General features: G+C 36.8%; 1 protein-coding gene across 1 annotated transcript in view; it reads left to right on the top strand.

Annotated features, from left to right (window-relative positions):
• Nucleotides 1–15,244, top strand: part of Lrrk (Leucine-rich repeat kinase) — a 483,935-nt gene that overhangs the window by 456,729 nt on the left and 11,962 nt on the right. The gene's annotated exons all lie outside the window — the stretch shown is intronic.

Genomic DNA, 15,244 nt, shown 5'->3' with positions numbered 1-15,244 from the left:
TTTTAACGGCCAGGACGACATCTCCCTCCAGGTTGGTCTATGCCGATTTAGCAAGCCATCATCTGCTCAGCAAGACAGTAGACAAAATGCGATGATTCTGAAAAATATAAGCTCATCATAGTTCTGCGTAGAATATATATTTTACGGTGATTGCTTCCTTATTTGGTTTTCCTAGTGATTATTTTCACTAAGAGTGGCTTAATCTCGATCTCTCTCGTCTCAATCAAGTTCCTATTTTCAAACGGCTTTGCGTCTGAGTATCTGGACGTATTATTCTAAGCTTCAGGATTTTACTTGCTCTTTCCAGTATTTTAACGCTTATTTATTCAATTCGCTCAGTATTTCCTTCTTCTCAGCTTAATGTTTCTCGCTAAATATTGCCGATGTCGCTTATTTTAGAGTGCAAAGTTCGGAACGTCTTGTTCTCACCACGTCAATTTTTCAAGTCAGTTTTTGTAATAATCTGTTTTATCCTTCTTATTTTTTTAAAAACAATTCTATCGATTCTGCACCATTGTACACCGCCTTCATAGTGGTAGGTTTAAGTTAGTCAAGGCCTCCTAGCATACATCACTATCGACATCTTGTTATACATTTCTTTGCCTTGGCTGGCCTCTACCTTCCGTAGGCGCCATTTTGAATACGTCCAGTAAATGCATCGGGTACAGTAGTAATGGCAGAGAAGTTTTCCAAGATAAGAAACCATTGCTGACCAACAAGCACATTAGCATAGAAGCACAGAAGGCTTTTGTAAAAGGTTTTTTGGGGGGGGAACATGCTTCTTTACGTCAGTGAAGTTGAACATTAGGAGGGAAGGGATGGAAGCAGCAGCATTGTGGACGTAGAGGAAAATTAATCCGACAAGGTAGACAGATATGAAATACACTAATGAACTGCTAAGAGAACTAGATGAAGGAGGAGTCTCGTTAGCATTATCGAGAAAGGAAAGTAAAGTACCTCGGCCACATTCTGTGGCACATCTTCCTTTGTAAAATCTTTGAAGGGAAAGTTGCTTGCAAGAGATACTTATTTCAAGAACTTATCGAAAACCGTGTTATGGTTTCATTTGATAGTATGTTCAGTGTAGCACTGAAAAACCTTACTGACCCAGTCAGTAGCATATAGTACAAAAGGTAGATTAGGTTTTCCTCTCTCTCTCTCTCTCTCTCTTTTTTTTTTTTTTTTTTTTTTTTCCTGTGTGCTAAAATTTTTAGCTGTCCATGCAGATTTCCTTAGTACAGTGCTGAGAGCTTGATGTTGATTGTTGCTCATAAGATCTATCTGTGTCGGTGTGACATTAAGACCATAGATAAAACCTAATTTGCTATTGGAAATTTTTCTACACTAAGTCTGAAAAATGCGATCAGAAAGTCAAACAATATTTTTGGTTTCTCAGAGATGTCGTTGAGATTTAAACCTGAATTGAAGTATTGATCTAGGTGAATGTGACAACTCTCAGTGATGTCAAGCAAAGGACCTTTATTGAAAACCTGTAGTACTTTCAAAAGTTTTCAAAAAGTTCCCTTTCCCCTTTTTCTCTCTCTGCTTCATAATTAATGCCATAACAGAACAGTGGTCTGTAATAATTAATAGGAGCAATCTCATAGCCTGAAAGAGTACATTGTAAGCCATAAATAATTTCATTAAGCAAGATAACAAACAAAATTAAACTACAATTAATAAAAGAGTTAAAAGAAATTAATTCAAACACTGAAACATTTTAAAAGGAAGGATCTTCCAAAATTATAGTTAATACCTTCAGAATATGATTTTTTAAAGGTAACATTATAATTAATTATAGTTTCATATTTTAGAATCCTCAAAAGGATTCCCAATTTAAATTTTTTTTTTTTTAAATAGAATTGAAACGTGCATCTTCAGCACCAATAACAAAAGTTTGAATTATGGTACTTAATAACTAGAGCTCGGATTTCCATGCAAATGCATGTTTTTAAATAGACTGGTTACACTTCTCAAATTTTGCAAATATTCATTTTATGACTTAATGACTCTAAATAACCGTTTCCCTGCATGTTTACATGTTTTGGCCTTTTTAGGAGAAAATCCATGCATAATGCATATTTTGAAGATTTTTGACTTAATAGCGAATATCTGAACGTTTATATTGCATAATCTGACTTTTCTTCTGACTTTCGTGCATATATAATGTTAACTTGCATGATAGTGCATTTTATGAATATTTGTGTGCAGAATTTGGGATCGCTTTCCCAGGTTATACAGTATGTCTATTATTGAGAGACGGAGGGGGTGTAATCCTGGCATAATATCTGACAGCGAAGTTAGTACATACAGTAGAGGTCCTATAAACCAATTAACCAAGCACTTTCTTATCTGGTGCTTGAGCAAACATTGACTTCTATATTAGACGAACAAAACAAAACTTGTATCACACTCCTATGACACCGTATTACTAAGATACCTCCTTACAAACTTTGGTTTCACACTGAACCCTGGGGCCGATGACCTTCGATGTTAGGCCCCTTTAAACAACAAGCATCATCATCATCATCATCATCAGTACTGAACCCTCTTCCAATGTTATCCTGGAATTTCCTACCCGAAACTCTCACTTGTCACACGTCTTTGTTATCTTTAGTAGTTGCTGAAGACATCATCTGCAATCATCGCACAAAGAAGTACCTGCGGCAGCTAGAGATAAGGTGAACAAAGTGATCCGTTCAAATCCTGATTTTGAGTTCGTCAAGCTTATAAAAGACGTATTGTGGTGAAAATGCAAACACGTACAATTTGATCTCACTTTGTCCCAAATGCCTTTATTTAGTTATGCACCTGTCACTTCTTGCGACGTAAAAAGGTAATTTTCTCTGCTTAAGAATGTGCTGACAGATAAACGGATGAGCTTAAATCAAGACAATTTGGAGAAATTAGTTGTACAAGGTTTCAAAAGGAAATTAATTTTGATAGTGCATATTTTCTAATTTATTGAGCATGTTTTGCCATATGATAGTGCATGAATGCATGCATATTTTGAGATTTGATAGTGCATGGAAATCCAGGCTCTATTAATAACTTAATCACAATTCCGTTTAATAATTTTAAAATTTTACACATGAACTCCAGTTCTTAAAAAAAAAACAATTTAATGATGGTCATATGACCATACCTGTTGAGTTCTCAATAACTACGATTTTTTAAAAATCGGGTACCCCTGTTGGTATACTGTTTTTCTAGCAGAAGATTGAAGTGCATAATAATTACAACTCCCTTTTAGAGGAGGTCACTCAAAATGAAATCAAGAAAATTAACCAAAAAGGGAAGGTGGAACATAAGATTAAACTAATGTATTATTAAGGTCCACCTTTTCAATACAAAATATACAGATTCCAAAAAACAGAAGATCCTTTATAGCATCCATGTGTTTTTATGTCTATGAATATCTTCAAAAACGACGTAACTTCGTCTCAGTTGTTCTTCGAATGTATAACATCACATTTAAGGAGCCAGCATATATTGAATTCCTTGACTTGCAACTTAAAGATTTCCATCCCCAACAACTTTTTAATGCTGTATGGCACAATGGATTTTAATCATAAATGAACACCGTGACTTCAGCTCAGTTGTTCTTCAATTGGAGCCAGCATATACTAATCTCCTTATCGAGCAACTCAAGGATTCCTATCTTTAACATCTTTTTAATGCGCACTTGACTTTTTATTTTTAGTTATTTTTAACATAGTGCTGCACGTCTCTATAATGCTTTTCGCAATATCTCGCATGGTATGTACACTTACGAGACCTTATGTGTCTTTACATTGTTTAACCTTTTGATCAGTGGGTTTTGGTAACACTCCCAGGCCACCAGGAGTGAGTTTTTTCTAGAAAATTTTGAATTCTTAATTTCAAGTTTTTGATTCTAACTTTTCTCTATTAATAAATTTACATTTTACACTTGGGTACATAACTGATACCTTAAATTTGATTGAAATCAGTGGTGTAGAAAATATTTTTCTCAAAATAATGAAAGGAATAGTAAAATTGACAAAATTATAATTAGGCCTACTGTCTATATGTGATCAAGTTTGTAATCTTTACAACACACTGACTTGATTTTACAACAGTGACACCTATCAAAATATATTTAGGGTATGTTACTGACCAAGACACTGGAGTTTTTCATCATGTACAATGTCCGTATCCTTTCCAGTATAAACAATAAAATCAGAGTAAACCCAGTTTCACAGTCGCAAAGTATAAAAATCTTTATACCAAACCTGTGTTGCTTTGATGGAATGTACTGTTTCTATTTTAGGCAACCTTTCCAAGCAACTAGGCTCTCATCAATACAGATATTTTGGAAGGGATAGAATACAGATCAGAATTTCTCTCTGAAATAGGTTTTTTTTTTTTTTTGCTAGTTGTTTTACGTCGCACCGACACAGATAGGTCTTACAGCGACGATGGGACAGGAAAGGGCTAGGAGTGGGAAGGAAGCGACCGTGGCCTTAATTAAGTACAGCTCCAGCATTTGCCTGGTGTGAAAATGGGAAACCACGGAAAACCATTTTCAGGGCTGCCAACAGTGGGGTTCGAACCTACTATCTCCCGAATACTGGATACTGGCCGCACTTAAGCGACTGCAGCTATCGAGCTCGGTTGAAATAGTTTAGTATAGGCCTAATTTTGTGAAGTCTGTCATCTGGGGGTTGTAGATTGTTGTCAGAAAAGTGAAGCAACCTTAGAAGGAGGGAGAAATTGTCAAGAGAGGTCAATTTACCGAACATCAGAGTTTTGAACGATTTATTTGTTGACCAACAGTTTTTCATTTTTTTTCTTCACATGGCCCATCAACAAAACAGTTGCCAGGAAAAGATAAAGAGTCTCTACGGTTATGCCTTGCCACTTATGTAATTTCGATTTTTCATTTACGTCCATATTTTCTGTAACAAATAAGTAGTACTTGTTCATTTCTGACACTATCAAGTTCATACCATTACAATCAAAAGTTTATTTGAAAATCGACACTTCAAGTCTTGAATTGTTGTCATTCAGACGAAGATTATCGCTAACCCTTGAATTTGATGGATCAAAATGAGTAAAAAGCATAGGAAGAAACCTGCCTATAGAACTCCACTTTCTTACTTCGGTTTGAACAGCTGACAGCTTAGCCTTCTTTGCGACGGTGGAGCGCTGCACTTCGTCCTCAATTTCCATGTTGTCGTCTTTCGAGGAATAACCAATTTCACTCTCATCGGACACAAAACACTATCACTGTCATAAATATCAATTTCATCGTCGGACTCCTCGTTAGTCAATATATTACTTATATTTTCTGGAACAACCTTGCATCCTTGATTCGATCCCGCCACTACCACGTGTATTTGTTTACTATCAGAGTGTGTTTGTTTCTATGAAAACCACAGATGAGAGAAAATAAAAATAATGTGTGTTGTCAAGGAATAGTCATGCAATTCACTCACAGGCAAAAACAATAGAAAATAGTTTCCGGGTCTTGTAATTTGTACCACAATCACGTAAGAAGTCAGGTTATCTAACTACGGATGCTACAACAGAACTTCATCACAGAACATACGAGATGTGATAAAACATGGAATAAAGTTCGCTGAACATGCCAAATATCCCCCAAATTTGTTCTAAAAACCCACCACAACGATGTCGGGAAACAATTTCAAACATTCAACATGAAACAGGAATAGATGGTGGTACTGTTCAGGCGCAAACGTTAAGAACGTAAATAGACGGCAGTACTCCCGTGGGCCATGCACAACACTGCCATAAATAGACGGCAGTACTGCTCATTGGGTTAATTTCTTCGGTATTTATGTTTTAATTTTGCTTTAGGCTGATGATGACCTACTATTAGGTTGAAACTAGTCCCTAATCATTTATGTAATTTAAACTCTGTACATTTTGTATTAAAAAGATGGACCTTAATAATACATTAGTTTAACTCTATTGTGATCACAGTTCAATACAGATCTATCATAATGAAACTTATTTCATTTAATTAAGTTGAAATATCCCAGCCAACTAATTCAAAACTCCATGAATGGCAGAAGGCGAAGGAGGAAACTTGAAAATTTAAAAGTCCGCAGCATGTCTAAACACAGCATATACACACAAAAAATAGGCAAAATCACCATCACAAATAAAACAGAAGAAATATTGTAGAGATCACATTACTTACATCACCTGAAAATGTTATTTAATATAAGGTACTGGAGTAGAACGCAGCCGGGAAGGCAGTTTCATATCTTCAACTGCGCAGAGAGGGATAGAAGTATGAGGTGCGGTGATGCCAATTTGGCTACTCATAACAGCACGAAAGTGTGAATATTTTTTCATCCAGTTATATCTTTAATTCCAAAGCGATGACCTATATTTTTCGTGGGCTTAAAAGTTTCCTGAAAGTCCAAATTAATTTTTAATATCAAACCCCGAGAAAGTGTTGAGGGATATTTTCGAGACATTAAGGAAGGTAAATGGAAGTAGAGAGAAATGTAAAGCGAAGTGTAGAGAGCATAACAGCATGAAAATGTAAACATTTTTTCATCCACTTATATTTTGAATTCCAAAGCAATGAACTGTATTTTTCGTGAGCTTAAAAGTTTCCTGAAAGTCCAAATTAATGTTAACATCAAACCCCAAGAAAGTGTTCAGGGAAATTTTTGAGATATTAAGGAAGGTAAATGGACGTTGAGAGAAATGAAAGGCGAAGTGCAGAGACGTACAGTACATGCATTGTTGAGACACTTTCAAGCTCCCTAGAAACTTAAAAACCTGGTACCAGAGAAGCTGGTACGTCCACGATCACTGGAAAAATCGAAAACTCCCCAAAATCACTGAGCAGGCAAAGTTGGGGGGGGGGTTCAAATTTGGGGATCAGAAGCAAAATGTTGGTAAGTAGGCAAGCTGTGTAGAAATTAATGAATATGCAATTACCAATTACAAAACTAGTGTACTAAATACACTTGCATGAGCTACACACCTTTATCTATATTGTATTGAAATTGAGAAGCTTTAAAGTCCTAATTTTATAATATGAAAATATGAAAAAAGAAGCTAACAATTGGTGAACTGAACACTGCATTATTTTTATTTCCAAAGCTTGTTATCCTCTGCAATGTTCACAGGCTGATACCACACGTCAGCACTGTCTTCTTTTGAGGCGTGGCAACATTGCGTTCCTCACCGTCCCCACCTCTGAACGCCTGCTGCTGCATGCTTACAAACTACAAATACACTCTAAATACTATTTCCCTCGCCTGTCGATGCAATACTTGTCTTTATGCTCTTCTTGGATCCATCTTACACATGCAAATAATTCCCTAAATGCGTTGATTGTGATATTTACAAATAAAACTCAAAACATTCACTCGTGACCCGCACAAACAGGCACCTCTTACTGAAATGATTCCATTGGCTCAGCGGAAAACGCTTCATACTACAAAGCGCACGATAGTTACTACGCAACCCTCGTCAAACCGCCTTCCCGGCTGCGTTCTACTCTAGTAAACACAGTCACAATCAATCAAAGACTTGACATCTACACAACTCAAGCATCTAATCCACAACGCTTTGCGAAAGACAATGACAAACTCATAAGGGTGATGCAACGCATGTCTTATCTTATCAATACACATCATCTTGACCCAACAATGGCATAACTGTTATAAGATGATACAACAACAACAACAACAACAACAACAATAACAAGAATAAAAGTTACGAGAAACTGAATGAATCCATTATGTTAAAGAGAATGAAGCCCCAAACGGATAATAGCACCTTCAGTATTCTGTAGAAAATAAATGAGTTAGCTACTAAAGAAACCTAAAAAACCAAACCAAACCAAACCCCATGGCACTACAGCCCTTGAAGGGCCTTGGCCTACCAAGGGACCGCTGCTCAGCCTGAAGGCCTGCAGATTACAAGGTGTCATGTGGTCAGCCCGACGAATCCTCTCGGCCATTATTCTTGGCTTTCTAGACCGGGGCCGCCATTTCACCGTCACATAGCTCCTCAATTCTAATCACGTCGGCTGTGTGGACCTCGAACCAGCCCTCAGGTCCAGGTAAAAATCCCTGATCTGCCCAGGAATCGAACCCGGCGCCTCCGGGTAAGAGGCAGGCACGCTACCCCTACACCACGAGGCCGGCTACTAAAGAAACCTAAGTATAATAATATTACCAAGAAATTAGGTTAAGTAGTGCACAGTTGAGTACATTAGATTTTATTAATAATGATTAATAATGTTAATAATGTTATTGGACAAAAGCAGCACGCAAGACAGTCTTTAGATTATAATAACGCTGTGAGCTTGCATCCGGGAGATAGTAGGTTCGAATCCTGCTATCGGCAGCCCTGAAGATGGTTTTTCATGGTTTCCCATTTTCACACCAGGCAAATGCTGGGGCTGTACCTTAATTAAGGCCACGGCCACTTCCTTCCAACTCCTAGGCCTTTCCTATCCCATCGTCGCCATAAGACTTATCTGTGTCGGTGCGACGTAAAGCCCCTAGCAAAAAAGTTCCTTCCCATTCCAAGGCCTTTCCTGTTCCATCATCGCCATAAGACCTATCTGTGTTGGTGCGACATAAAGCAAATAGAAAAAAATTATTATACCAGGTAACATGAGCTAATTACGGTGGCCACAGGTTTAGTTCTTGTTTTAAAAGTTAAAACACATACAGCATATCACTCGAATTTCGCTGGAAACATATTAAAATGTCTTTAAAAATTATTTCAGGCGGTGAACCGTAACATTTAAGTTATTTATTTTATAATGAGAGTAAAAACAATGTACACAATTGGGTCAGTACCTTTAAGATGATGTCCGACATCTTGAATTACAGGCCATCAAGCATGCCAAAACAGTAACAATAGAACATTGGTCTTCTTAAAAATAGTAGTAGATAATCAATTAGCGATGTTACAGTTCAAGAATAATCCATTTCAGGCACACTATTAATAACCACAAACCTTCCAAATAGTAACACTGAGAAGTAGTAAGATAAAAACATGGTGATAAACATCACACGCAGTTTGAGGGAATAAATAGGTTTAGCCCACCGATAAAATAATTTAAAATATCACACTTATTAACTTGAGAGCCCCAAGCCTTTTCACACCTTCCTTAAGACCAATAGAAATAATTCTGGCTAGCAATAGCGACTAGGCCGGGAGCTGCAGAACACATGTCCATGTTGGATGGTGACCTTATGCCAACTCACTGTCCACAGAAAGGTGCGCCAACCAACGCACTACAACAGTTGATAATTGCGAGGTAAAGTCACGGAATAAAAGCAGTAGAAATTACACCACGTCGACCAATCAAGATTTTAGATGTATATCAATTAAACATTTACAGCCAATGGCTGCCTTGCAGTTCATGGCACATTGTTAAATGATACGTTTTAAATTTCTCACAGTCCAGCTCCATGGCCAAATCGTTAGCGTGCTGGCCTTTGGTCACAAGGGTCCTGGGTTCGATTCCCGGCAGGGTCGGGAATTTTAACCATCATTGGTTAATTCCGCTGGCATGGGGGCTGGGTGAATGTGTCATCTTCATCATCATTTCATCCTCATCATGACGTGCAGATCGCCTACGAGAGTCAAATCAAAAGACCTGCACGCGGTGAGCTGAACATGTCCTCAGACACTCCCGGCACTAAAAGCCATACGCCATTTCATTTCATTTCAATTCCTCACATACCAAAATGTCATAGTTGGTGATAATTAAGGCTTGGATATTTAGGAAAAGTCATATTTTTTCTTTGTCTCTATTTTCTTGCCTGATTGGATTTTGGTGCAAATCAGGTGATTATTGTCACAATTAAGTGATTTTTATTTGTCATAAAAATGCATATTATGGCTATTTTTTGTCATAAGGTCATATTGAGCTGTTTTTGTAGAAATGTCATATTTAGATCGTATTTCGGCGGTTTGACAACAGCTGTAGCTGTGCAAAATCATTGTCAACTTACCGAATCCCAACTAGTGTTCACAAAACTGCTTCTCTGTATCACATCTGCAGTTAGTACAAGTGTAATAGAATGAAGGTCATAGACCTTCACTGCACCTTTTACCCCACCCGCTGTGTGAGCTAATTACTTCTGGCAATCCCTCACTTGTCTTTGTTCAGATGTTAGAACCTCAATCTCCTTTCACTTACACAAGCATCAGTTTACAGTGAATTGTACCCAGCACACATTCCAGTATACCTAAGGAAAAGAATTCTACTAGTGTTAAGTTATGAAGCTTTATTAAGGAATTTAGAGAAGAATATTTCTGTACAGATGGTTTAGATGGTGGTGATTGTGAGTGGTACAAATGACATTGCTGCAAATGAAGGTGAGGAACTAATTACGACTCTCAGAGGTAAGATTTCCAAACTACCTGACTCAAAAGTAATTGTAGTAAATGTGCCACCCAGGTATGACCTTTTAGAGGACTCATGTGTGAACAAAGCTGTACATGATGTAAATATAAAAATCAAGAGATTATGTAAGAGTTTTAGAAATGTCTATGTAGTAGATACTTTAGGTCTTGGCAGGCAAATGTTCACTAGACATGGGTTACATCTAAATGGTAATGGAAAAGCAACTCTCTGTAGACAAATTGCTACAATTATCAACAGAGATTTGCAAACTAATCGGTACTTAAGAAAACCCATACCACTAAACTGGCACATACAGGGAAACTTGCCAGAAAACCCAGGCCCTTAAATCAAGATCTATGTACAAGGATCTGGGTTCCAGGAAAGTTCTCAACTCATGAGTCAAACGTTGCCCAATTGCAACAGTCAAGTTTTAGGGAGGAAGGAGGTCTGAGATTGCTCTTGGTAAACTGTCAGAGTGTAGTAAATAAACAATTAAAATTCGGTACATTGATGGAATCTTATGAGATGGATGTGGTGATAGGAGTGGAATCGTGGTTGAGAGAAGGGGTGGGTAATACAGAAGTATTTCCAGAAGGGTATACAGTCTATCGTAGAGACCGAGGAGATAAAAAAGGAGGAGGGGTATTTATTCTGGTGAAGGAAACTTATTGTTCGCATGAATGGTTTACTGATGAAAGGGATGAAATATTAGGGATAAAATTAGTTTGTGATAATATGAAGGAGGTGGGAATTATAGGAACATATAGGCCTGGAAGAGAGGAAAGAGATATGGAAATATTTGAGAAAATAATAGATTATACTCATAAAAACAATAATGATACGGTAATAATTGGGGGAGATCTAAACTTGCCTGAAGTTGAATGGAATGGAACTGCAAGTGAAGCCCATGAACAGAAACTGGCAAATAAGTTAATTTGGGAGGGAGGATTTACACAAGTAGTACAAGAACCAACTCGTCTCAATAACTTGCTAGATGTATTCTTGGTTAAACCATGGGAAATTGTTGATAAAACTGAGGTAATTGAAGGAATAGGTGACCATAAGGCTGTAATAATGGATGTAGGACTCGTACCAAAAATGCTTAATAAGAGGGTCACAAAAGACAAGAAATTATACAGAAAAACTAAAGTTGATGAATTTGGGACTTACCTTAAATCACAATTCAGTTGTTGGATAAGTGAAGGGAATAATGTGGATACACTTTGGGCTAAATTTAAAGGAATAATTTGGGAAGGAGAGAAGAGATTTGTACCTGTTAAGAAGGGTAAAATGACCTCAGACCCTGTTTATTACACAAGGGAAATAAGAAAATTAAAAAGAAAATGTAGAATAGTAAACAGGAAAATCAAAGAAGGTAGGGAGAATAGAGAAACTAGAAAACAACTAATGAGGGAACTGAATAGAGTGAAAAAGGAAGCAAAAGAGAATTATATGAATGGCATTCTTCAAGAGGGTAATGACCACAAAGGGAAATGGAAAAAGCTGTATTCATATATCAGGAATCAAAAAGGAAAAGGAATCCAAATTCCTACAATGGTGGGAGAAGGGGGTGAACACTATTTAACAGATACTGAGAAAGCAAACCTCTTTAGTAGGGAATTCCGAGATTCAGTAGAAGATTGTCAGGACTTGGAAACCGTAACAGAAGATAGAGAGGGAGAGACACAGAGGGAAACAAGAAGCTTCTCATTCACAAATGAAGATATTTTCAGAGAAATCCAACTGCTTCAGCAAGGAAAAGCAGCAGGAAGTGATCAAATTACTGGGGAGGTATTAAAGACAATGGGGTGGTATATAGTGCCTTATTTAAAATTTCTCTTTGACTATGTCATAAATAATAGTGTGATACCAAAGGAATGGAAGGAATCTATAATAATACCAATTTATAAAGGAAAGGGTGATAAAAGGAAACCAGAGAACTACAGACCAATCAGCCTGACCAGTATAGTTTGTAAAATACTGGAGAGTTTAATAGCAAAGTACATCAGAGGGATATGTGATGATAAAAATTGGTTCATGAGGAGCCAGTACGGATTTAGAAAGAAATTTTCTTGCGAGGCACAACTGGTGGGATTTCAGCAGGACATATCAGATCAGTTAGATTCAGGAGGCCAGTTAGATTGCATAGCCATAGATCTTTCCAAAGCCTTTGATAGAGTGGAACATGGAATATTATTAAAGAAATTGGAGGGAATAGGATTGGACGTAAGGGTTATACGTTGGATAAGAACATTTCTAAATTCAAGGGTTCAGAAAGTCAAAGTAGGAAATAATATATCACAGGAAGAGAAAGTCTGGAAGGGAATTGCACAGGGTAGTATAATCGGTCCGTTACTTTTCTTAATATACGCAAATGACTTAGGGAGCAATATAACATCGAAAATAAGATTGTATGCAGATGATATAATTGTTTATAGGGAAATAAATAACATTGAGGATTGTTCAGAATCACAAAGGGACCTTGACAGTATCCAGGAATGGGTTGAAGAAAATAATATGAAGATTAATGGGGGCAAATCAACTGTTACAACATTTACAAACAGGAGCTTTAAAACTGAATTTGAATATACTTTGGATGAGGTAGTTATCCCAAAAGATGGCAAGTGCAAATACTTAGGTGTGAGATTTGAAAGTAATTTGCACTGGAAGGGTCATGTTGATGACGTTGTTGGGAAAGCATACAGATCGTTACATGTCATAATCAGGCTACTTAAAGGATGCAACAAAGAATTAAAAGAAAAAAGTTACTTAAGTATGGTTCGTCCATTATTGGAATATGCAAACAGTGTTTGGGATCCTCACCAAGAATACCTAATAAAAGAACTAGATGGTGTGCAGAGGAAAGCGGCAAGGTTTGTAACAGGGGATTTCAGGAGAAAGAGTAGTGTATCAGAAATGTTAAAGGAACTTGGGTGGGAAACTTTAAGTAAGAGAAGGGAGAAAAGTAGACTTATAGGATTATATAGAGCCTATACAGGAGAAGAAGCATGGGGAGATATCCGTGAGAGGCTTTGGTTGGAAAATAATTATATTGGTAGAACTGACCACAAGTACAAAATTAGAAGGAATTTTAGCAGAAGCGATTGGGGTAAATTTTCTTTCATTGGGAAGGGCGTGAAGGAGTGGAACAGTTTACCAGGGGTAGTGTTTGATCCTTTTCCAAAATCTGTACAGATATTCAAGAAGAGAATAAACAACAACAGAGATAATAAATTAAATGTTAGAGGGCATTCGACCAGTGCAGGATATTGTAAATAATAAATGTGTGTGATTAAATTAATTCCATCCCCTGGTCTAAGGTGTTTGGACAGCCCAAGTAGGGGACTGCCTGTAGGGGTGAAGTACAGTGGGGACTTCGAGGGCCCTGGGACCGCTACGGTAGCTGTGAAGGCCCTTCAGGAACTCTGAAAAGCGGTGGCAAAAGGGGCTCTGGTTAAGACGCAGCAGGTCGTTATGCTACTTAGGTTCCAAAATGGGTAAAATATAAATATGTAAATAAATTCAATGTTAATTTTAATCTTATACCAGTTGTATAGTATTATTAGAAGTAATTTCACATACCGTACTGTATATGAGTTGACTATGTTTGTAAGATATTATAAGTAGAATTTTGTAAACAATATAAAATTTTTTAAGGATGATGTGTATGTTTAATAGAAAAAATTATTAGCGTAAATTGTATAATATTGTATTCTAGGAAAATTTTCTTCGTCTCCTGGTAATTTAAAATTTAGTGCTTGACAATAATGTATTTTAGTGTACCATTTGCCACCGAGGTAGACACCTCATTTGCAAATAAAGAGATTTTGATTTTTTGATTTTTTTTTTTTTTTTTTTGATTTGATAGATCTATTTTGCAAGTTGTATGAAGTGAAAGTCGTGGCTTATATCTAACCACCAATGTTTTGAATTTTAAAATGTTGTGTGATCTGATAATCTTAGTGAACTTAGTACTTTATAGGTATGCATTCACAAATGTTTGATAAGTGAAACAAGGACAATAGACTGTGAATAACTGCTAAACATTTATATTCAGAAAATTAATATGAAAGTAACAATAAAGAATTTAGTTAACAAATATCTATCACAGGTACTGCCGTTTCGATTTATAATTTATTTTTAAATGGCCATGAATCATTTTCAGGTCATATTTTGTAATTTTTACGTCATATTTCGTCCGTTTTGAGGTCATATTTGCTTGCTTATTTGGACTATTTTTAGGTCTTAAACATCCGAGCCCTTGTGATAATTATACAAATGTCCCTTCAATTATAACACCACAATATGTTCGGTTCTTGTTTTGTGTCATTACCGGCACTTTGCTCTTTTGGGTTGAGAACTTCATTTCATAAGATGACACAACTTCTTCCCATACTCTCTCTTTCAAAATAACATTGCAAACAGTATTAGAGGTATGTGTCTTCATATCACACCTTTCAGAATAAAACAGAGAACTTGTTAAACAACTGCGTTTTAGAACTTGAAATACCACTTTTTTCACTGTTGAAATGATAGAAAATTACAGTTTACTAAAACTCTACAAGAGTTTAATCAGGATCCTCATTGTCAAGAAAATGGTTTGTTACAATAAAATAATTCATTTAGATCGCAACCTAGTTTCCTAGATGCTATTTAAACCTCCTACACCCTAGTTATGGTCCATGTACTCCTAGTTGACTACAGCTTCTTACACATAGCATGTACTCCTAGTTGACTACAGTTTCTTACACATAGTTACACAGAGTAAGGCTGTTAGCACCTAGGAGCTTGATAGCCAAGTAGCATAGTCATTGGCTTCTCACCAAGGTGGCCATGTTTCGTATCCTGACCAATGCATATGGG

Source organism: Anabrus simplex, chromosome 8, assembly GCF_040414725.1.
Source record: "Anabrus simplex isolate iqAnaSimp1 chromosome 8, ASM4041472v1, whole genome shotgun sequence".
In the NCBI taxonomy this organism is placed as follows: Eukaryota; Metazoa; Arthropoda; class Insecta; order Orthoptera; family Tettigoniidae; genus Anabrus; species Anabrus simplex.
Note: the sequence above shows the minus strand (reverse complement) of the source record. Positions and strands in the feature narration are given on the sequence as shown.